This window comes from Bos indicus x Bos taurus, chromosome 5, assembly GCF_003369695.1.
Source record: "Bos indicus x Bos taurus breed Angus x Brahman F1 hybrid chromosome 5, Bos_hybrid_MaternalHap_v2.0, whole genome shotgun sequence".
Taxonomy (NCBI): domain Eukaryota; kingdom Metazoa; phylum Chordata; class Mammalia; order Artiodactyla; family Bovidae; genus Bos; species Bos indicus x Bos taurus.
In genome coordinates this window covers 13572573-13596331 of record NC_040080.1, presented here as the reverse complement: position 1 = coordinate 13596331, position 23759 = coordinate 13572573, and the positions used below count along the sequence as shown (strand labels likewise).

Genomic DNA, 23759 nt, shown 5'->3' with positions numbered 1-23759 from the left:
AAAATAAAGCTTTTGGAGAAAAGATAATGCTTATCAAGTTCTTGGCACTTAATAAAAGCTCCATAAATAGTAAATATGATATGCTGGTGATGACTATATCTTGGCTTGATGGAAACTATTAAAACCTAACAATGCCTATTCTATCGCTATATCTCAGTTCCTCACTTTCCCTGTGAGGTGGCTCAGCCCCTAGGCCATTGGGCTGAAGTTTGGTTTTTCTACCCATAAACCAGGACAGTTATTAGATCCATATGTGGAATAGCAATTGAGAAATGGGATGCCGAGAGGATGGTAATTAGACATAATGAAGCAATCAAATTCTTCTCAGGGGCTGGGATAAGTCAGTCCACATTTCTGCAATCATGACAGTGACACTCTCTGATTATTTGTATGAACTCTGTCCTGGTTTATTTTCCTCTTTTTTTGCATCCTCTTTCAGACTCTGATGAAATTAGTGTCTCTTTGTACTTTTCTAACATCCCAGGTAACTTAGAAGGGAAAAGGACTGCCTGTCTCAGGAGGTTTGACGAGAAGGCAGGCATTGTCGGAGGGATAATCCAATTCTACAAACGTTGACTGAGTACCTTCCTCTGTGTCAGGCACTTGGCACAGAAGGAGTAACAAGACCCTTTCTTGTCCCTGCTCAAAGAATCTATAACCTATTGAAGGAAAAAAAATCTCATAATCAAAAAACTGACAAACCATATGAATTCTTTCTTAAGTGTTAAGGCATGTAAAATATAGTAGGGTCATTGTGTTTAGCAAATCATTGTTGAATTAAAGAATAGCTGAGTGGATGGATGGATGTACAGATAATGGGAAGATGGAGGGATGGAGGGATGATGGAGGGATACAGGAAGAGATGGATAGATGGAAGGACGAACAGGCAGACAAACGGTTGGAGAGGTAAGTCATGAATAACCCTCAATACTGGCAAAGTAGAAATGCCCCCAGGAACTGCTTCCTTAAGGATGTGTCTACACCAAAGCTTCCAGTGGCTGGTTTTGCCTCCTGGAAGCCTTGTACAAGCAAAATAGCTTTACAATGCCTAGAATCATTGAGAAAATAAAAAAGCATGAAGAAAGCCAGAGCTTAGATATGGAGTAATTAAAAACAATACTTGAGGAAAACAACTTATACTCACTGCCATATTTTAATTTCGTCCTAATCATATCTTTTCTTAAGAACTGTAAACTCTGGGTTGTAATTAAGGCATACCCTAATAGTTAAACTGTTGCTTTAATGAGGAGTTTTTCTTTTAGAAATAGCAAGATAATATGGCTGAATCACGCTCTTTCATCTCTTACCCCTTCTCAGTCATACAAAACTAGAGTAAGTTTATTCATTTTCCCCTACATTCCCTCCAGCTGGTAGGGAGACACGGTCACTGTGGGCATGATCCAGGAAGAATTGCCAGACTTTTGGAGAATGTCTTGCTAACCCACTCAGAATAAATGAAAGCAAGAGACAAAAAGGCTTATTTCACTGGGGAAGGAGTACAGTAGATCAGCAAATTCTGCTGACTCGGGAATCAGCTCTTAAGCAACTTCCTTTCTCTGGCTCTGCAGAAGACCCCGTCAAGAGGATGAAAAAGCAGCCCACGAACAGGGAGAAAATATGTGCCAACCACGTATCTGACAAAGCACTGGTGTCCAGAAGAGGTTAGAACTCTTAAAATTCAGTAGTAAAAAACAAACTTATCCTATTAGAAAAACAGGCAAGAAATACAAAGAAACATTTCAACAGGGAGGCTATGCAGATGGCAGTTAAGCAGGCCAGAAGCCACTGAACAACGCCGGTGACTAGGCACACGCAAACATGAGTCACATCAAGATGCCACAGAGCCTGCTCAGAATGACCGCAGTGAAAAAGTAGTGGCCACATCACACACCGGTGAAGACGTAAAGAAATGATGACTCACACGTGGCCGGTGAGCACGTGCAACGGAACAGCCACTCTGGAGAACAGTTTGGCCATTTTGTTCAAAAGAACTAAATATGCAACTATCATATGACCCAGCAACTGCACCCCTGGGTATTTATCCTGGAGAGACGAAAACTTGTATTCACACAAGAAACCCATACACAACTGTTTCTGGCAGCTTTCGTCAAAACAGCCCCAAACTGCAAGCAACACAGGTGTCCTTCAGTGAATGAATGGGGACAAATTTATACCAGGAATACTGCTCAGCAATAAGGAGGATCTATTGATATATGCAACAGCTTGGATGAATGTCCAGAGAATTATGCCTAGGATACAAAACAAGCCAATCCCAGAAGGTTACAGAACATATGATTCCATTTATATAGCTTTCCTGAAATGACAAAATTATAGAAGTGAAGACCAGATTAGCAGTTGCCATGGGCAACTGAGGGGTATAGTAGGAAGCGAGGGATGAGGGAAGGCGTGGCCATAAAAGGATAACGGCAGAGACCCTTGTGATAAGATGCCCTGCGTCTTGAAAGTACCAGCATATTTCTCCTCCACATCCTCCTTGTGATACTGGCTATAGTTCTGCGAGATGCTACCATGAGGGAAACCAATAAACGCGGCCTGGACTCTCTCTCTGCATTTTTCTTACAACTGCCTGTGAATCGAGAATGAGCTCATAAATAAAAAGTTTAATTTTTAAACATTGCACCAGGAAGCCCAGAGCCCCGTGGTGGGTGTTGGAGAAAGATGACAATGGACTCTGCAGGTGAGCAAGAGGGAAAAAGCCAACAGCCCCACAAGGGGTCAAGACACACGCACACTGATATTCCCCTCGCAGGAAGAAGGAAGGAAAAGAATTAAACCACGCAGGCCGGTTTACCAAAGAAACCTCTTTCAGCCCAAACTCCTCTGCAGCCAGAGGCTCCATTCAGCCCGGCACACGTTCAAACAGCAAGGCCCCACCCCTCCCCGACACGGACTTGGAGATGCGATCCGTTCACACCGAGTCAGCAGTCTGGAACATGTGTTTGCAATCGGAGGCTTCCTGTGAGGTTCGCGGGCCTTCATCACATGTCTTCCGGCATCTCTGTGGTTTGGGAGGCCCGGCCAGCCGGCCGTTGGACTAAATTTCTGGCTGAGCATAAACAAGGGGTCTAAGGGGCAGTTCTCCAGCCAGCAGGCCAGACTGTGGGCCTCGGGGTGCACACGGGGCCTGCTCTCGTGCATTTTCTCAGAAGATCATTTATCTTTTTCTCCCTCGTATCAGAGAAGAAAATCCCTCTAGGACTGACCCACTGCTCCATTCCAGCCTCTCCTGGGAACCAGGGAGGTGGCACAGAGCCCCTTGCCCTCTGTACCCCTACCCTCTCTGCAGCCCAGAGGGAAAGCTGGCAGGCCAGCCACACATATCAAGCAAAACCACTGCCTCCCCCACTGCCTGGCTGCCGCCCCCACTCACCCTGGCTCTTGCAAGGCCTGTTTTGCACGAGTCACTCCCAGAGGAGCCATTCTCGTCCTAATGTGCTTCTTGGGCATTTCAAGGGATTCCACGAACCACACTCTCAAAAATCACGTATTAGCATGACCGATTTCTCATTTAATCTGCCCCTACCGTTCTTAACTTCTTTTCCGGATGGGATCACAGAGATCTGGAAAAGCTCATTCTTTCTTACTTAACGCTGACATCCTTTCAACAATTTCTCCTCCCCCCACCATCTGCTTCAGGAAACAGAAATCAAGAGTCTGATGAGGAAACTTTCGGGAATTCCCTGGCAGTCCAGGGGTTGGGACTCTGAGTTCTCACTGCTGCGGGCTTGGATTCAATCCCTGGTCAGGAAACTGAGATTCCACAGCCATGTAGCTGGTCAAAAATAATAAATAAATAGGTGAGGACTTCCCTGGTAGGTCCCGTTGTTAGGAATCCTGCCAACGGAGGGGACACATGTTCGATCCCTGGGCTGGGAAGACCCCACAGGCTGCTGGGAAGCTAAGCACGTGCACCACAGTGGCTGCGCCCGGGTGCTGCAAGTACTGAAGCCCGTGTGCCCTAAAGCCCGTGCTCTGCAACAAGAGGAGCCACAGCAATGAGAAGCCTGTGCACCGCAACTAGAGAGTAGGCCCCTCTTGCTACAACTCGAGAAAGCCCTCACGTAGCAGCAAAGAGCCAGCACAGCCAAAAATAAATAAAATTCAGAAGTAAACAGGTGAGAGCACTTCCTTAAGCTATCAGCACACACTGGTCCTCCATCTGGCCTCAGGTCAGAGTCCTGAGCCCCCTCCCTCCGTCCAGGGTCTCCAGGACTATCCTCAAAGGCAAAGGAAAGCAGCTGATGAATTTTCCAGAGGCTCTTCTGCAAATGTCCTTTATCATATGCAGCCTCAGGGCCCACATGCTGGAAAGAGATGTCAGCCAGCCCGGGGGACCATGAATGTTCTCTATCCAAACATGGAACTTTCTCAAGGCCTGTGCTTTTGTTTAGTAGTGGGTGAGGTGGGCACAGAGGAGAAAAATGAGAGAAAGGACAAGGAAAACTGCCCAAGTGACCAAGAAACCTGGTGACGGAACAGTTCCCAGACTCTGAGGTCCTGGCTCCCTGTTCCCAGGGTGAAACATCACGTCCTCACGGGTTACAGGGGAAGGTCCTCAGAAACAGGGGAAGGGGCCCGGGGTGTATCTGCAGGGCTGCTGATGCTCTGTCCTAGCTGTACCATGAAGGCTACTTACCGGGCCAAAAAAGCAACGGAGTAGGGCAGGTAGGTGGGGCAAGAGCAGTGGACTTCTAGTGTGTGGATTGCATGCTCTACAGTTCTCTGTCCTCTTAGTCAGACACAGATGTTAACACCCATCTCACCTTTACAGCAAGGAGATCGAACCAGTCAATCCTAAAGGAAATCAACCCTGAATATTCATTGGAAGGACTGATGCGGAAGCTGAAGCTCCAATACTTTGGCCACCTGATGGTCACTGGAAATGACCCTGATGTTGGAAAAGACTGAAGGCAAAAGAAGAGGGCAGCAGAGGATGAGATGGTTAGAGAACATCACCGACTCAATGGACATGAATGTAAGCAAACTCCACGAGACAATGGAACATGGGGGAGCCTGGCATGCAGCAGTCCACGTGGTTGCAGAGAGGCAGACACGACTGAGCAACAGCAACAGGAGGTGCCATAAATATCAGAAAGCCTGACAACCAGGCCCCAAAGAATTAGGAGTTCTTTGTTCTCACATGAATCTAGAGGTAGATATTCCAGGGCTCAGATACTTATTCCATTTGCATCGACCCTAAGACCCACTTTTTTCTTTTTTCACATTTTAACATCTTGGGAATCTGACTGTGCTTTACCAACAAACCAGGGTTTCATAAGCAGCAAGCACGTCTCTTTCCTACTGATACTTAAGTAAAGGTGTGTCTTAAAATATGGACTGTGTTTCAGTGAAAGACAATGTGTTCTTACCTTGGGGGCATTGCCTCACGGTTGCAGGGCGGCTGCTGCACCTTCGATCATCACATCCAGGTTGCAGATGGCAGGAAAAGAGACGTGGGAAGCAAATTCAAGGTTTTTTCTTCTGGAAACTTTGTCTTTTTAGTTAGGAAGAAATGCTCCTTCCAAGAAATGTCCACTTTTATATTATTGACCAGAACTGGGTCGCACGGCCATGTGTTGGGTGCTGGGAAGGTAAGCTTTAGGTTCCCAGGTTCTGAGTGAGCCAACGTGTCGAGTCTGCTCCAGGAGGTAAAATGACAATCCCGTGTCCTGGCTACTGTAAATAGAGCTGCACTATAGCCAGGACATGGAAACAATCTAAATGTCCATCAACAAAAGAATGGATAAAGAAGATGTGGTGCATGCATACAATGGGATATTACTCGGCCATAGAAAGGAATGAAATAGTGTCATTTGCAGCAACATGGACGGACCTACAGACTGTCATACAGAGTGAAGTAAGTAAGAAAGAGAAAAACAAATCTCATATATTAATGTGTATATGTGGAGTCTAGAAAACGGTATAGATGATCTTATTTGCAAATCAGAAACAGAGAAATAGACATAGAGAACAAATAAATGGACACCAAGGGGGCAGATGAGGTGGGATGAGTTGGAAGATTGGGACCGACATACGTAGGGCTTCCCTCATAGCTCAGTCGGTAAAGAATCTGCCTGCAACGTAGGAGGCTCAGGTTCAATTCCTGGGTTGGGAAGATGGACCACATGCCAAGATCTTGGTTTTTTGAATGTTGAGTTTTAAGCCAGATTTTTCACTCTCCTCTTTCACTTTCATCAAGAGGCTCTTTAGTTCCTCTTCGCTTTCTGCCATAAGGGTGGTGTCATCTGCATATCTAAGGTTATCGTTATTTCTCCCTGCAATCTTGATTCCAGCTTGTGCTTCATCCAGTAACTATTCTCTACAAAAAAAAAAAATTAATTTGAAAACATAGTATAATAACAAGCCCAGTCTCTGCTGTGTATAATAGTAGAAGCTGCCCAAGCAGCAGCTCTTTATCTCTGCTGCTGCTAAGTCGCTTCAGTCGTGTCCAACTCTGTGCGGCCCCATAGATGGCAGCCCACCAGGCTCCCCCGTCCCTGGGATTCTCCAGGCAAGAACAACTTACCTCTACACACAAACAAAAAGGCATGACTTCTGTGCTGGGGTGAGGACGCCAGCACACTAAACAACCTCACTTCTTGGAACGTGGCAGCCAACACTCTAGGAATGCAAATGAGCTTTGCCCAGGGAAGAGCGAGACATACAAGATTCTGCAGAACTATCTCCACACGCTTATACACCTATTCATTTTCTGGTGCAAAATAAATAAACACACTGTTGTGCTTTGCTCACAAATGGTTTCTTTGGTTTTCCTCCACCAAGCGCAGCCCATCTCCTGCTCCCACTCTTGTGCGCTCTCAGCCCCGCAGCCCCTTCCAGCCTCAGTGGGAACGAGCCAGGCATCCTGGACATCTGGCCATCCCACGGATGTGCCCAGCTTTCTCAGGCAACTGGAAAGGAGCTGATCTCTCTTCAGCCTTTCATAGGGCTTCCCTCGTGGCTTAGATGGTAAAGAATCTGCCTGCAATGCCAGTGATATTTCAATCCCTGGCTCAGGAGATCCCCTGGAGAAGAGAATGGCAATCCACTCCAGTATGCTTGCCTGGAGAATTCCATGGACAGAGGAGCCCGGTGGGCTATAGTCCATGGGGTCTCAAAGAGTCGGATACGACTGTTCAACCAATACTTTCACTTACTTTTAGCTTCTCATAGAGTAACTCATGTAATCTTCCTGCGAATCTGCACGCAGGGTATAAGCATTCCTATTTGCCAAAACTACGGCTCGGAGAAGTTAGAGACGTGTTCGGGGTCACCAGCTGGGAAGCAAGGAGCTGAGATACAAACCCAGGCTGCCTGCAGCCCGTTCCCTCCGGGGCACGACTCAGTGCCTCCCCCGTATTGCCGCTGTTTACCTCTCTGTTTAGGTCAGAAAAAAACACATCAGGAGGCCATGGAAAGAGTAGGTATTGCAACTACAGGGGGCCCTAGGACCCTAAGACCTCCGCTCTTCTGCCTGTGCTGGGCGGGCTGTGCTCTGGAGTCACAGAGGTGGCCGGCACAAGACCAGCCAATCCGGTTCCCTCCCAAGACAGGTGAGGACAAGGAGGCCCTGAATGGCAACAAGAAGAAATGGAGCCAGGGCTCAGACCACAGCTTCTAGGCCACTTGCAATTTCCAGCATGATCTTCAAGCTCTCCAACGACAGTCACTCACGGGGCCAGGCCGAGAAGCTGCCCCCACCATAGCTACCTTGTGGATTTCCATTTGTCAATTGCACAAAAATATTTCCAGATAGAGGACCACAGGCCCAGCATTGTTCTGGAAATGGGGCAACAAACAAGAGGTAATGACTAGGTTCTCGTGCAGCTTATATTCTTGTACAGCAGACAGGAAGGTTGTGTAAAGGGCCCCGGAGTTGCGCTTTAGAACCGGGGTCAGGGAAGCACTCTCGTAGGAGGTGACACTTACACAGGGAAGGATGAGAAAGAAGCAGCGGGTGAAGGTCTGGAGGAAGAACAGTCCAGGCAGAGAACAGAAGGCCTTGACAGGGAGAGGGCTTGGCTACCCTAGCAAAGAAGAGGGGCCACTGGGGCTTGATTCTGGAAGAGAAGAAAGTGACAGGTGGGAGAGGAGGCCAAGGGCAGGTCCCGTATAGCCCAGGGGCAGGGAGAGGGGCTTGGCTTTTGTTCTCCATACAATGAGAAGTCACTACAAGGTTTGCACCTGAGCCTGGGCTCTCGAAAGATTGTTCTGGATGCTGGGGAAAGAGCAGAGAAGGGGCAAGAATACAAAGAGGCAGCTGAGTCCTCAAGCAGGGCCAGCAGTCCTCAGGTCATGTCCTCATTAAACTGAGAGCCTGGAGTTTTCACAAGGCTGCACTGCACAGCTGTGTGGGTTGTGCACTGCCCAACTCCGGGAAGCCCATCGCTTAATCTACATATGGACAGCATCCTGCTTGCTTCAGCCCTTTGTGATCCTGAAAGACTCTTACCAGCCTGACATAGTCAAGTCAAAGGAGCAAAATGAAAACGCCTTTAGTGCCATTTTTCTACATGAAAGTGAGACACACAACAAATCACTGTGTCTAGGACGGGATCCTTAATTATAGAATGATGTGAACAGGAGGAACCATAAAATCTAAAATAATCTTGTACCTTTAATGAATTCACATCCACTGGAAAATACATTAATCCCTTGGTTATCTGGCCCAGCACTTAAAAAAAGAATCATGGATGATCCCCCCAAAATGGCTTTATAATTGTAATTGATTTAAACACGCACCAGGGAATTCCCTGGCGGTCCAGTGGTTGAAATTCCTCCTTCCAATGCCGTGGGTGCAGGCTCCATCCCTGGTTGGGGAGCTAAGATTTCACATTTGGCCTCCAGGCCAAAAATTCAAAACATAAAAAAGGAATGTTGTAACAAATTCAATAAAGACTTCAAAACTGATCCACATTAAAAAAAAAAAATCTTAATAAAATCAGCATGCACGGGACCATCAGTACTCACAGAGACAAGCTGCAGCTCTTCCACGGGCAATGGCGTTTCAGTTCATATTACTGTCCAAACCTGACTCATGAATATTTAAAACAAACATAAATTCTTGTTCATTCTCTCATCAAACATGTGTTGAGAGTCTGCTGTACCTAGCCAGACACTGCTGGGTCTTGGAGCAAACAACCCGTGTGTCCCCTGCTTTCATGGACCTTGGCGTCTAATGGTCTGCACAGACACTAAACAAGGAAAAACACACAAATACGTAGACGGTTATAACTTGTAATAAGGACTAGAAAAGAAAAGGACAGAGAAGAGATTAGGGTGGGGGAGACTCCTTTCGGTTGTAAGGATCAGAGAACAAATCCCTGGTGCCATTATGATGACCAAAGGCCACCACGGCTATGACACCTTTCCATGGCTCTCCCGTCTCAGTCTCCTTGCTCTCTCTTCAAGCAAATATTTGCCCAGGAATTCACTCTCTTACCCCCATTATCCTCCCTGCCCACCCCAAGCCCTCCAAGCTCTGGGACCCTGAAGCAAGAAGATAATCCTCCGAACCAGCACATATCAAAGTGTTCTCGGAAGGACAGCAGTGAGCAATATTGAAGAAAGAGCTTAGTTTCTTGTCCAGGAATTGGACCTGGGTAGCATAGATGAAAACCAGGAATCCCAGCCACGAGTCCACCAGGTGTGCGGGAGCAAGCACACAGCCCCTGGAGTCCCCACATGAACCCCCAGAATTGACTCTGCTGCACAGACGGCCTTGGCGGCCCCACAGCAGACTGGCAGACAGGCTCCCAGGCCAGCCAGGGAGCAGAGCAGCAGAGAGCATCATAGAAGAGCCCTAACCCCTGCCAGGTCCCCCAGCCTCTGGCAGGGCCAGACCCCAGGCACAGACTCCCCAAAGACGTCTTTGCCAAGTCTGCCCAGGGCTGTGCTGCTGAAACTTACTGCATCGCCTGAGTGTATCCAACAGGCTTAAGAGCCAGTGCCCCCAGCAGACCGGATCTGGGAAATTTACATTAACCACATTTTAGATTGGGCCCAAATCATGATCTATGCTGTCAGCAGAGCCTCTGGCTGGTTTCATAATTTATCCCACAGGTATCGAGGTCTATTACTGTCCGGCTGTGCTCAGAGCTAGAGAAATAAAGATGAATGGAACCCAGTCCTCACTCTCCAGCAATTTCCAGCTGACCAACTGTAGCACCCTGGGGTGTCCTGAGCTAGAGCACCCATTAGTCCAAATGGCACCTTTTACACAAACTAGGAAGAGGGACCCCCTCTAGGCCAATGTAGTCTGGCGGACAGATGGGGCCGGCCACTGGTCCCCCTCTGTCCCTTCATCTGAGCACCCTGATGCAGCAAGCAATCTTGCCTCTGAGCTGGAAGGTCATGATGGGCTGACAATTTACAGTCAGTGTCTAGCAGATGTTTCTGCTCCCGAGGGATTCGCATGTTAATGACGTCTTTCAAATGGAAAACAGACCCAAAAAGTCCCGTGACAGTGGAGAGAGGAGTAAGCCAGCTCTGAGAAGGTAAGAGCTGCAAACTCAAGCCAGCATGGTGTTTATTGGAACATAAGAAACCATAGTGCTTAAAATACACAAGAGCTCATATTCAGAGCAGCAACCAGTATTAAAGGGAACCAAGTGATAGATAGAGTGGGAGCTTTTATAGTCGCTGTGGGACCCAGTTACACTGCAGCAGTGACTGTGCTATAATTATTCTCGACTTGTTTAATGTGTTTTTAGTATTTTAATGCCACAGGGTGCGACACACACACCAGTGAGGAAACACACACATACGCAAAGGTTGGAAACCTTTAGTCTACCAGGAAAGAGGTGTAAAGAAAAGACTTCTGGCTCCCTGACTCAATTCTTACCGGAGACCTCAGATCAAAAAGACAAGACACACAGTTCTACCTGGAGAGGTCAAGAAGGACTTCCTGAAGGAGGTGAGAATGCAAACAACCTTGAAGACTGAGTAGAAGCTTCCTGAGCAGAGAGGATGGGGAGAGCCTTGCGCAGATGTGAGAGGAAAGAGCAAGCTCTGTGTACATCCTGACTGTAGGCTGTGATGTGGCTGGATGTGGGGATGGGATGAGTAAAGGAGGGGGAAAGAGGGGAAGGAAAAGCAGCTCATGAAAGAAAATCAAGGATGTGGCTCTGTTCCTCTTATTTCCCCTCAATTCAATGCCCTCCCAAACCCTGCAGAAAAGGTAAGATTAGTCTGAAGACATACGATGGCACTTTCTTTGGGATCAGTGAGATTCCACAAGCCTGCATCTTTAACTTGAGTGGGAAATGAGTAGTTTGCAGAAATATCCAGGGCCTGGCTCTGCTGAACAGAAGCCCATGTTCAGGATCAGCGATGCAAAATGAAAATGGGGGCCTCCTGTTAAAAAATTACAGAGAATTTCAAGACAGCACCAGCAAAGCATTAAATGAAGGACAAGCCTCTTTGTATCATCCATGACTCTTTCTAAGTGCTGGGCCAGATAATCAAGGGATTAATGTATTTTCCAATGGGCATGAGGTAATTAAAAGTACAAGATTCATGCCATTTTCAGAAAATTGCATGGACCTAGAGGTGATCATACTAAGTCAGCAGTCCCCAACCCCATTTTGGCACCTGGGGTCAAATCTTATATATAATGGAATACTATTCAGACATAAAAAAAGAATGAAAATTTGTCTCCAAGTCAGCATCATGGATGGACTTGGAGGGCGTTATGCTAAGTGAAATAAATCAGAAGGAAACAGACAAATACTGTACAATATTACTGACATGTGGAATTTAAAAACTACAACAAACTAGTGAATATAACACACAAAAAAGGCAGACTCACAGATACAGAGAGCAAACTAGAGCTTACCAGCGGGGAGCAGGAGGGGAGAGGCAATAGAGGGGGAGGGGACTAAGAGGCACAAACTATTATGTGGAAAAAAAGCCACAAGGAAATACTGCATAACATGGGGAATATAGCCAATATTTTATAATACGTATAAATGGAGTATAACCTTTAAACATTGTGAATCACTGTATTATACCTGTAACTTATATAATATGCATCAACTACACTTCAATTCAAATGTTTTAATTTATAAAAAAGAATGTAAAATCTCTAAGTCAAAATGCTCCCTTTATGTCATTTTTACCTCATACCTTTTGAAACTGTGCACAAAGATTTATGAGTACCTAAGACCAAAGCAGAACAAAACCCTCTTCTCGGACCATTAATTCTTTTGGCTTCAAATTCCATCGTATCTCACGTGAACAATGGCACACCTATTTCCCATGGTTAGCATCTCCACTTCTTCACTTTGCAACTTTCTGCCTTATATTCTTGCATCCCCATTTAAACAACACATACCTGGATTTTGTTTTGTTATCCAACATGAGAGGCACAGCCTTTTAAAGGACACTTTAACCGAAGTACACGGATTGTGAGCCCTGGAATACAAGGGTGCATTTTGTCCATAAACTTGTGTTTTCTATTCGTAGTGCTTTCCTATTGTTTCTTTTTTTTCGTTTTTTATTTTTGTTGTATTAATCACGTTTTAGCTGTTGTGTTTCCCTTCTCTCTTTTAACAGTTTATAATTTATATATCCCGTTTCTAGTCTTCTTTTTTTTAACCTTTAATTTTTCTTCAGTAGAAGAAAATGAACAGTTTTATTTCCAATGATGTGTGATCTTCAGCTGATAACTACTTTATCTTGCCCTGTTTGTTTTTGTTGTTTTTAATTTTTAGCAATGTTAAGTTACACAGATATTTTCTTCTTGTGAGGAACAAAAACATTATGGATTTGGTCAATTCCTCTTTGATTACATCCTCAATGCCAGTCCCCTCTCAAAAAGTAGTGACTATATTAAGTTTAAAGATATTCTTCTAACATTTTCCATGGATTATATTATTATACATTCAGTACATGTGTGCTCAGTCACTCAGTCGTGTCCAGCTCTTTGTGACCCCATGAACTGTAGCCTGCCAGGTTCCTCTGTCCATGGGATTTCCCAGGCAAGAATACTGGAGCGGATTGCCACTTCCTACTCCAGGGCATCTCCCCGACCCAGGGATTGAGCCCGCGTCTCTTGCATCTCCTGCATTGACCAGCTGATTCTTTACCACTAGCGATACCTGGGAAGCCCCACATTCAATGCACATATATTCACGAAAACTGGTATTTTCTTCAATCCCATTTCTAGAAATCTGTTATGAAGAAATAATTTAATAAGTAGGCCAAAATATTGGAGAAGGAAATGGCAAGCCACTCCAGTATTCTTGCCTAGAGAATCCTGTGAATGGAGGAGCCTGGTGGGCTGCTGTCTATGGGGTCGCACAGAGTCAGACATGACTGAAGCGACTTAGTATGCATTGGGGAAGGAAACGGCAACCCACTCCAGTGTTCTTGCCTGGAGAATCCGAGGGACAGAGGAGCCTGGTGGGCTGCCGTCTATGGGGTCACACAGAGTTGGACATGACTGAAGCGACTTAGCAGCAGCAGCAGCAGGCCAAAATATATAAGAAAAAATGTTTCACAACCACACTGTGAAATTTTTAATTAAAAACATTCTAAATTTTCATCAATAGAAGACTGGTTAAGTAAATTATGGTATATTCATATATTACATCAAAGGTGGTGCAATATATTCTTAATTTCATTGACATAAAACAGTGACTAGAATGTATTTTTAAAAGAAATAAGGATTTCCCTGGTGGTCCACTGGCTAAGCCTCTATGCTCCCAGTGCAGGGAGCCCAGGTTTGATCCCTGGTCAGGGAACTAGATCCCACAGGCTGCAAGTAAGACCCGGCAGAGCCACATACATAATAAATATTTTTTTAAAAGAAGAAGAAAGAGAAATAATCAGGTTACAATCACACACACACCAGTATGCACACATGTACACAAACACACATACACTAGGGAAAGGGTATTGACATAATAATCCAGTGATTCCCTCTGATGGCTAAGATTTCAAGTGATTTTGCTTTCTTTAGTATCTTATATTGATTGAATTTTTACAATCAGCATACACAGATGTTAGAATTTTTAAAATATTTTAAAAAATCTTTTCCAAAAAGATTCATCCTAAATGACATAAATGCTCCAGGAATATTTGTCATGTTTATCCCAAGGTTTCTCCTCCTCCCTGGCATGTGGCCTTTGACGCTGGGAGATCCTATGTCCGCATTATAAAAGCAAGCTCTGGAGAACTTCTAAATAAGGAGGAAAGAGGGTTAGCATCATGTGCTATGCATACTAAAAACATCCAGCTGCAAATAATCGGTGTCACTTCGCGTGTTACTGGTATCATTTGCTCAGCTGTCAGTCCTTATGTTTTCTGAACCCTAAACACGTTTTTCTGTTTTGCCTTAAATAATATTCTTCTGGAAAAGAAGCAGGCAGTAAAGCCCTTCGTGAAGAATGCCAAGAGCATGGCAAGCAGTCTGAGCAATGCTTCTGACACTGTTAATGAAAATCAATAATTATTTCAAGTACGCATTAGTGCAATCAATGCTCTTGGCATCATTGGAAGTGTGCCTCACAACCGCTGAAAAACTCCTACTCCTGGTGGAACATTTCTGTCCTGGGAATTATCCCCGAGATCATGAGGTTTGGTGCCACAATCATTTTGTTACTACCTCCTATTAAGTACCAGGAGTTGTTGCAAAAAAGAGTAGCTTGGTCATTAAGCTCCCAGTTAAACACAGGCTGAAGTCAAGCTGATCAATATTTAATATCTTGTCATTCCCCTGTCCCTTTGGAAGAGGCTCACCAGAGGCTACTTAACGCTATCTGTCACATGAAGAAACCAAGACCAGCTCCCGCACCCTGGGGGTAGAAAGAGTCTTAAGAAGAGTTTCTCCTGATTTTAAATAAAGATAAGGGGCCAGGCTGTCACACAAGCTAAAGGCTGTACACATGAGGGGAGTGCTTTCTACCTGGTTGAGTCCACCTGCAGGAACAGGGCCATTTTTCCTGAAAAGGGCTCGCAGTCTACACAGAGTTCTTATCGGGACCACATCTGGACTGTGGTTTAACAAGCAGGCATGTCAGGGAGCAGGAGGAGAGGTTGTCAAGGGAAACTTCATTTCCTTGCAACCCTCCTGGGTGCTGACTGCAAATTGTTTGGGAAGACAGGCTTGTCCTGGAGGATGGAGAAAGCCAGGTTTTACATTTCCTGACCTGTGATGGCTCAGGGTCCAGCCTGCACGCTAGGCTGATATACCCAATGTCCTGGGGGCGGGGATGCCAATAACATCAGATCATGCTCTTTAGTGTGTGTGTGTGTGTATGTGTGTGTGTGTGTGTAAGCATCCATCCAAATAATAAGGTATTTTCTGTGACTCCATCTCTAGGAGTGGACATAGATACCATTGCCAGGAAACCAGGATACCAAGCCCCATGCTGGCATGAAGGGGACCCTACAAGACCTACTCTGTACCTGCAAGCAATAGGCGATGGTCACTTTAGATCTCAGGAAAGAAGTCTAAATGGCATTATTATTTTTACATCTCTAAAGGAGTCTCAACGACTCCCACCCTCCAGCACTCCGTGATGGGTCTCGCTCAGACATAAGGCAGCAAACAGTGCTGAGTGCAGACTGGAAGCAGAAGCTGCCAGCCTCCAGCCCGGGGCAGAGAGTGCACTGCAGGCCTGGACGAGGTGCGTGCATGCTTCGGTCGTGTCCGACTCTTTGCAACCCATGGACTCTTGTCAGGACCCTGTTCATGGGACTTGCCAGGCAAGAATACTGGAGTGGGTTGCCATGACTTCCTCCAGGGGATCTTCCTGACCCAGGGATCGAACCCATGCCTCTTATGTCTCCTGCACTGGCAGGCGGATTCTTTACCACTAGTGCCACCAGGGAAGCCCAGGATGAGGAGCGCAGATCTCCAATCTGGGACTAAAACTCCTCCTTCACTGTGGCTTCCTACTGGGGTTTCACCAGCTCCTCCTGGTTTTTCCCTCAAATGAAGGACTTCGTTGTTATAGTTTACTTGCTCAGTTGTGTCTGACTCTACGCAACCTTGTGGACTGTAGCCCACCAAGCTCTTCTGTCCAGGGGATTTCCCAGGCAAAAATACTGGAGTGGGTAGCCATTCCCTTCTTCAGGGGATCTTCCTGACCCAGGGATCAAATCCAGGCCTCATGCATGCACTGATAGGCAGGTTCTTTACCACTGAACCACCAGGGAAGCCCAAATGAAGGACTATTCTTCCTATTTTTCAGATGCAGGAGCCAAGGCCAGGACCCAGCAGCCAAGCCCAAGCGCCTATGACTCAGTGCTCAGAGCTCGGGGGGCCGGTGTGGGGAGCTACAAAAGGGGGTCCTGGCCTGCATAAGGAGAGCCTTTGGAGGAGCCAGCTTGACCAGAAAACCACGGCCTTCTTCACATGAACACAGGAGGAGGATGGGAATGGAATACATCCAGCTCACATCTCACTTACCTGTCATCACCAAGGTGGTCCAAGTCGACCCCCAGTTCCCTTCCCCACAGGGGCTGGATCCTCAGCCACTCTGTCATCTTCTCCAAGCATGTCCTGTGAAACAGAACGGAACGGATCAGGCTCTTGTTGGTGGAGCAGCACCTGGAGGGGCCAGGGGTCCATTCTTTCAAAGAAGGTGAGGACAAAGCAAAGACCAAAGTCTAGGATTTCATGACCATGAGCCTGATATGGGAACACGGGCCACGTGTGGCTACTGAACACTTGAAATGTGTTAAGTGCAACTAAAGCACTAAATGTTTTATTTCAGTTAATTTAATTAACCTAAATAAATGTAAAAACTGACCATTTGAGCGACTTCCCTGGCAGTCCAGCGGTTAAGACTGCAATTCCTCTGTAGGGACGCAGGTTCGATCTCTAGTATGGGAACTAACATCCCGCATGCCACACAGTATGACCAAAAAATAAATCAGTAAAAATGAAAAACTGGTCATTTGATTTGGTTTTTGGAAAGCATGTGTCGAGCAAACTTAGGTTTATAAATCTACTTTCTCAATCTTAAATTTTATGAAATCTAAATGCAGAGCAGACACTTCCAATGAAAAGGGAACATCTGAACTCAGAGGTGCTATGAGTGTACAACGCACACCAGGGTTGGAAAACTCAGTAGGAAGAAAATCTAAAATACCTCTTTAATAACTTTTTATATTTATGCATCCTGAAGTCATCACATTCTAGATATACTGTGTTAAATAAGATGTATTATGAAAAATCATTTCACCTGTTTCTTTTTTTACATTTTTTTTTTAATGTGGCTACTGGGAAATTTAAAATTACAATCACATTTCCATGGGTTCACTACTCTCGATGTTAATGTTGCCAGGGACAGTGCTGGAAAGCGGACAGCCAGGCCTAGAGGTTCATTTGTCACCGGTCCTCTCATATTGCTAAAAGGTCCCTCTGGAACATTTTCCAGCCCTCTCTTTTCTAATTACTGTTTCAACAACACTAACTTCCATGAGCACGCACGTCTCCTGCGCCTCACCCCCACAGCCTCTTCTCCGCTCAAGCCTCCTCCCTCTTCTCTCCTCCACCGTTTTGAAACTACCTTCTACATCTCCTCCCACCCATTTCTCAGGGCTTTTTCTTTACCGTTACCTTCTCTGGCATATCTATGTCACTTCATTAGAAGTTAAGGTGCTCCCCAGAGGTCAATGTCCTCCCCAGAGGCCAAGGTGCTCCCCAGAGGTCAAGGTCCTCCTCAGAGGTCGTGGAAGGTCAGGGAGAGGCCCTCATATTCCATCTGCTCTGTCCTCTCTCCCACCACAGGCTCAGCCTTCACCCCAAGTGTAGTGCCGGGGGTCCACAGCCTCTCCCTTGCCCAGCCCACCACCTTTTCTTTCTCACTGACCCTCTGTCTCAGGATGGATTTCTGGGAAACAGGCTGTGCACAGAGATGGACAGCCCAGCGTCAATGGGAAGGACTCTTGGGGACACGACTGTGAGAAAGCCAGAGAATAATGAGGCCGGGCAGACAGTGAACTTGAACTGGATGCCATTTCCCCAGGAGCTGAGCCCTCAGGAAGCCCTGGAGCCCGGATGGCCTCAGAGGCCTCCGGAGCAGAAGCAGGTCACCCGAGTGGGTCTAGATGCCCCTAAAGAGACTGAAGGCAGGAGAAGGGGACAATAGAGGGTGAGATGGCTGGATGGCATCACCGACTCAATGGACATGAGTCTGAGTAAACTCCGGGAGTTGGTGATGGACAGGGAGGCCTGGCGTGCTGTGGTCCATGGAGTCTCGAAGAGTAGGACACGACTGAGCGACTGAACTGAACTGAACTGAACTGAAAGGTGGGGGATCCCCCCCACCTCCAGCAGACTCTCTCAGAAGCCCCCAAAGATATACTCATCGTCAAGTCTAATGCCGCCTCCTCTTCAGCATCCCTGGAGCCGGAGTCCTGCAGGACCTGCGCCCTCCCCCACCTCCTACTCCAGTGATGTGCCCCTGGCACCGTGCAGACCCCCGCCAACCAGGACAGTTTCTTTCACCCACTCCTTTCCCGCTTAGACTGGGGTCTGTCTTCAGCCAGGCCCACTCTGCCCCGTCTACACTCGTCCTGCAACTCAGCTTCATGGCTCTCCAGACCTCGGGTTGGCTCCCTCACCCGCAGCTCCACGGTGGCCTCCTTTCTGAGACCCGCCCCCCACCCCCAGTTTCAGCTGCACGCCCCCTTCCCCCACTACCCCCAACCCCATAACTCTAGAGAGCTGTCCATTGCATCTTCCCCAGTCACCACCCGCCCCATTTCAGGTCTTCCTCCATGGGGACCACAGACCCCACTGAGACCACCCACCCCACCTCCCCTCTGTCCACCTTTCACAGTCCTGGGAGGCCTGTCAGCTCTCCCCGGACTCTGTCTTCCCTGACCCAGCAGTCTAGCAAATGGGTAACAAAGCTCTCTGTGGTCAAGTCTTAAGAGACCATGAGTTGGGTAAGTTCTGGCCTTTGCTACTTGGGGAAATGGCAATAGCTGCCTCGCCCTGCGGGTTAGATCCAGTTTAGGCAGCTCTGCCCCTGCGGGAGGCCAGGACAGGACAAGGTTTGGGGAGGTGGGTGTCGGTCTCTGCTGCTTCTCTTCCTTTTCCTCCAGTCCAGGAGGGGATCTTGGCTCCCCCAGGGCCCAGGAAATGGGAAGCTGACAGCACACAAGACTCTCAGAGGGCCAGGGCAGCGATGGGGTCGTCCTTGTGTGGGGGGCTCTGCGGTTTGGGGAGGAGGGAAGGGAGGCTCTGTGATAAGGGCTCCAAGGGGTTCTTGGAGTCCCGGGGCAACCTCCCCGCCCCCCACCACCACCACGGCCAACTTCTCCCAGGACCCTGCCGGTTTAACGCCCCACTAGGAGCCGACCGGGGGTTGGGGGGGTGGGCAGCGAGCCTTGGCGGAGGCCCAAGTGGGGACTTGCAGGCCCCCCGACATCTATCCATCCATCTGTCCATCCCCGCTCCTCGCAGGGACCCGGGGGCCACCACCCAGAGCCCTGATTCCCACTGGATTCGCCCCCGCTCTCCAAACGAGAGAAAGACCAACCCCAAACAAAGACCGGCGCAGCCGGCGGGGCGGCGGGAGAAGGAGCCCGGGCATTGGAGGGGCCGGGGGTGGGCGCTCGGGAGGCGGGGCGCGGCCGCAGGAAGTGCCGATCTCGATCTCGGGGCTGAGCGCGGCTGCGGTGCTGACCCGCCAGCCCTGCAGCCCCCAGCCGGCCCGGCCCCGGCGGCCCTCGCTGCGGAGCCCGCAGCCGGTGAGTGCGGCGGGGGCGCGGGAGGGAGCCCGGCCGCCGCTCGGGACTCCGAGGGAGGGGGCTGGAGTGAGGGGTGGCCGGGGCCCAGCGCGGCGGCCCATTCTGGAAAGGAGGGGCAGGATGGGGCGGGCACGCAGTGCTGGCTGCCCTGTCCCCAGCTGGTGTCCGCAGCTGTCCTCCCGAGACGCCCGTCTGCACTTTGTGTCTTGGAAGGAAGCTCAGTGCACGCTGTCCCTCCTCCAGACGTCACTCCCTTTGTCCACCCTGACTCCTGGCGGCTCTTATGCACGACCCGAGGTGACAGGTCGAGAGCCATCCCAGCTAGCACGGGAGGGTCCTTGGCTCAATGCGGGCCGCTGGCATGTCTCCTCCAGGCATCGGGCTGTTCTTGGCGCAGGAGTCGTCTATCTGCTGGGCAGGCTGGTCCACAAGTCCGTGGGCACATCTGTGTATTGGGGTACCCGGCCCTGCAGGGCCTGTCACCCGCATGCCCTGCCCCTTCCTGTGCGTGCAGCTGGCTGGCTTGTGTGCAAGGGCAGGAGGTGTGAAAGGTTCTGGGTGTGTTGTTTTCACCAACTCTGTGTCCACACACGTGACTTGGCTGGAGAACATGGAAGGGGCTCCGGAAGGCATCTCGAGCTGGGTCTCAGGTGCCGAGCGTGAGGGGCTGGTGCTGGTGGTCTCTGCGTGTGGGCACACACTGTGGGGCAGGGTGGAGAGGTAAGGCTTCCCTGGTAGCCCAGTGGTAAAGAATCCGCCTGCCAGTGCAGGAGACACAGGTTCAGTCCCCGAGTTGGGAAGATCCCCTGGAGAAGGGAATGGCTACCCACTCCAGTATTCTTGCCTGGAGGATCCCATGAGCAGAGGCAGGCTACAGTCCATAGGGTTGCAAAGAGTTGGAGAGGAAAGAGCTTCTGGAAAAACCCCAAGTGCCCTCTAGCTCCTGGACTCTTGGGGACACGCCTCGGGTAGGTGGACATGTAGGGAGAGACCGGGGCTGTGGGCAGCTGCATTAGAGGTGGCCTTAGAGGCCTGAGTTTGAACCAGTGATCTGTCCCCTGCTCCTGTCATCCTGGGGCTCCATTGCTTTGGGTCTAATGAGTGCTGTCCTGCCCACCTCTCGAGGTGGCTGGCTGCTTATTTAAGTGAGCTGAGTCATGGAAGAGTGCTTTGGCAGCAGGCAGGCTCTGAGGGCACAGGCCGAGGGCTGGGCCACAGTTCCAGTCAAGGATTTGGGGAGTGCCTGCAGGAGACCCGGGTTCGATCCGGGTCAGGAAGATCCCCTGGAGAAGGGAATGGCGACCCACTGTAGTATTCTTGCCTGGAGAATCCCATGGACAGAGGAGCCTGACGGGCTATATATAGTCCATAGGGTCACAAAGAGTCGGACATGACTGAGCGACTAACATTTTGGGGGGCCCACTCTGCGGGCAGTGGAAGGAGCTGTCTTTTCACTGCTTCCCTGCATGTTCCAGAGATGAGAGTGTGTGCCCAACGCCAGCCTTGATCCCCTGGAGTGTGAGGTTTGTGCAGGCCTGCTTGGGGCAGGCCCTTTGGTATGGACGCCTCGGCAGCACACAAGGGCAGCTGGCTCGATGGGTCCTCACCTTGTAGCCCCGGAGCAGCTGGGCTGTAGAGAGCCTTCTCCAGGCAGGCCAGGACCTTCGCACCCACTGGCTGGCTTTTCTCCTTGTGTGACCCCTGGTCTCGGCCAGGGCACCTTCCACAGCTCAGGCCAGGAAGGTGGCAGAGGAGGGAGATCTCTGTCCCAAGTCACCAGCCTCATTTCAGTTCAGTTCAGTTCAGTCGCTCAATCGTGTCCGACTCTTTGCGACCCCATGGGCCGCAGCACTCCAGGCCTCCCTGTCCACCGCCAACTCCCCAGAGTTTACTCAAGCTCATGTCCATTGAGTCGGTGATGCCATCCAACTGTCTCATCCTCTGTCCACTTCTCCTCCTGCCTTCAGTCTTTCCCAGCATCAGGGTCTTTTCAGATGAGTCAGTTCACCAGCTTCAGAGTTCTCTCTTCTGGTCACAGGGGCTCCTGCCCCATGCTGGACCTGCTGAGGAAGCTCGGCAGGGTGTCTAGAGTCCTGACAGCCCCAGACACAGGGGTGTGGTTGTGCTTTGCGGCCCCTGGATGTCACCTGTCACCGAGGCTTCTTGGCCCATAATAGCTGCTTAGGAAACATTGAGAGGAAAACTGGGTTCAGTCCAGCTCGGCTTCCTACCCGCTGTGTGACCTAGGGAAAGTCCCTTCACCTCTCTGGGCTGTTCCCTCGTCTTTGGTAGAGATCGGCATCTTTCCAGGTTACAATTCTGATCTTGACTCACATTTCACATCCTCAAAGAGGAAGGGACCCTTTATCTAAAGCAGCCACCTCCTGGCCTCAGTCACATTGCCCTGGTCTGTTTCCTTCCTAGCACCGTCTGACCCTCTCTTGCCAGCATCCGACCTCACAGAGAGCTTTGCTGAGGAGCTGCCCTGCCTGGGTCCTGCTGCCTGCCGGCTCATCGCGCCTGGAACCCGGTGGGTGCTCCGAGAGGCTGTGTCAGTGAGTGAGTGAGTGACTTAGTGAGGAGTGTGTCTTTCCCCTTGTGCTCCTGGGAGCTTGTGCAGGAGCTGCAGCCCTATAGGCAGGTCCTGGGGCCGCGCACCCCAGCTCTGGGCTGACCTGAGTTACAGGCTGGCTTCTGGGTAGGACTTCCTTTGAAGAAAGGGCCCTCCCACTATAATAAAGCTAGAAAACCATTGCACCCAAAGACGATAGGGCCCTTTCAATACCAGTACTGGGACTGGGAATATCTCATACTCGGGGAGGACCAGAGGCGGAGGTTCAGATGCTCAGAGCTATCATCCCACCAGTCTCTGCTTGGCCATGGATTCCATCATATGGTTGATTTTTTGCAACTGGTTTAATTTCCTGAGCTTTGGGTCAAGGCTAGTGGGAAATTGATTCCGCACATGGTATGGCACGGGACACTGAAGCAGGAGGCTACAGCAGAGATCACAGAGTGAACAGAATGCACACTGATATGGGAGAACTACGCGTGCAAGGGATCCTTCTGTCACTCTCCTCCCTTGGGTGAGTCCCAGGCCACCTGCCCAGATATGTCTCTCTCTAGGGGATTGCTCAACCTGGTTCTCTTGAGTAGTTGGCAGTGGAGGACGCCCTTCTCTTTGAGTGATTCTTGAGGCTGGAGGCCAAGGTGGACGGCAGGCCCTGCCCTATATTTAAGCAGCCATGGGAAATGTCCCTCCTTTGTCGCTTCTTGTAAATTCACCTGTGAATGGCGGGGTGACTCCGTGTCCAGTGCTGTGCCTGGGTTTGGGGTATAGTTCATCACCGCCTTTGCTAAACCCTGAGGACCAGGCATCAGTGGTTCACCCAGGGATGGGGAAGGAGGTCGAGTTGTTTGTAGGGTTGTTCTAGGTCACTGGTCAAGGAGGGAGACTGGAGTGAAGTGGACAGAAGGGACCTGAGTGCAGGACTGAGCCCTCTGTTAATTCCTTTGACCATTGGCCTTGCTTCTTGTATGCGTCCCCCCTGGGCTGACCTGTGGGTCTCGGGTCCATAAGGTTTATATTTCCAAGATGGCACAGGCAGAGGGCAGAGCCAGTGGTGGAGGGGAGCCAGGGGTTCGGGGCGTGAGCCTTGGTCCTGAGAAATAATAAAGAGCCAGCCCTGACCTCCGGGCATCTAGTTCTGGAGGAGATGATGCTTACTCCCAGGAGGAGAGGAGAGAACAGCTGAGTGCAGCCTGCGGAGGAGGCTGGAGGGAGGCTCCCCCAGGCTACAGCTGGAGCTCAGAGAAGAATCGGGAAAATTCAGCCTGGAATCCAGGCTCTGCTTTCTCCTGAGCAGCTTCCGTGACCTCACTAAGCCTCAGTCTCCTGCCGTGTAAACGGAGGAGATGGTTTCTGGGTCCTAACCTGGGTTCAGGTCATTGAGGTTACCCAGCAGGCCAGCCCCACCTCTGGATGCCCCTCCAGCTAGGCGATTCCCATCCCCAAAGGTCTGCAA

The 23759-nt window shown here is 49.4% G+C and overlaps 1 protein-coding gene across 3 annotated transcripts in view; it reads left to right on the top strand.

Moving 5' to 3' along the window:
- Positions 1-19602: 19602 nt before the first annotated feature.
- The window catches only part of TSPAN11 (tetraspanin 11), a 64695-nt gene continuing 60538 nt past the window's right edge, over positions 19603-23759 (top strand). The window contains exons 1-2 of one of the 3 annotated variants that reach the window (XR_003511021.1): positions 19603-19734; positions 22159-22264. The gene's annotated coding sequence lies outside the window, so the exon portion shown is untranslated. The remainder of the gene's footprint in view (positions 19735-22158; positions 22265-23759) is intronic. The other 2 variants (XM_027541043.1, XM_027541044.1) reach the window with 2 other exon arrangements.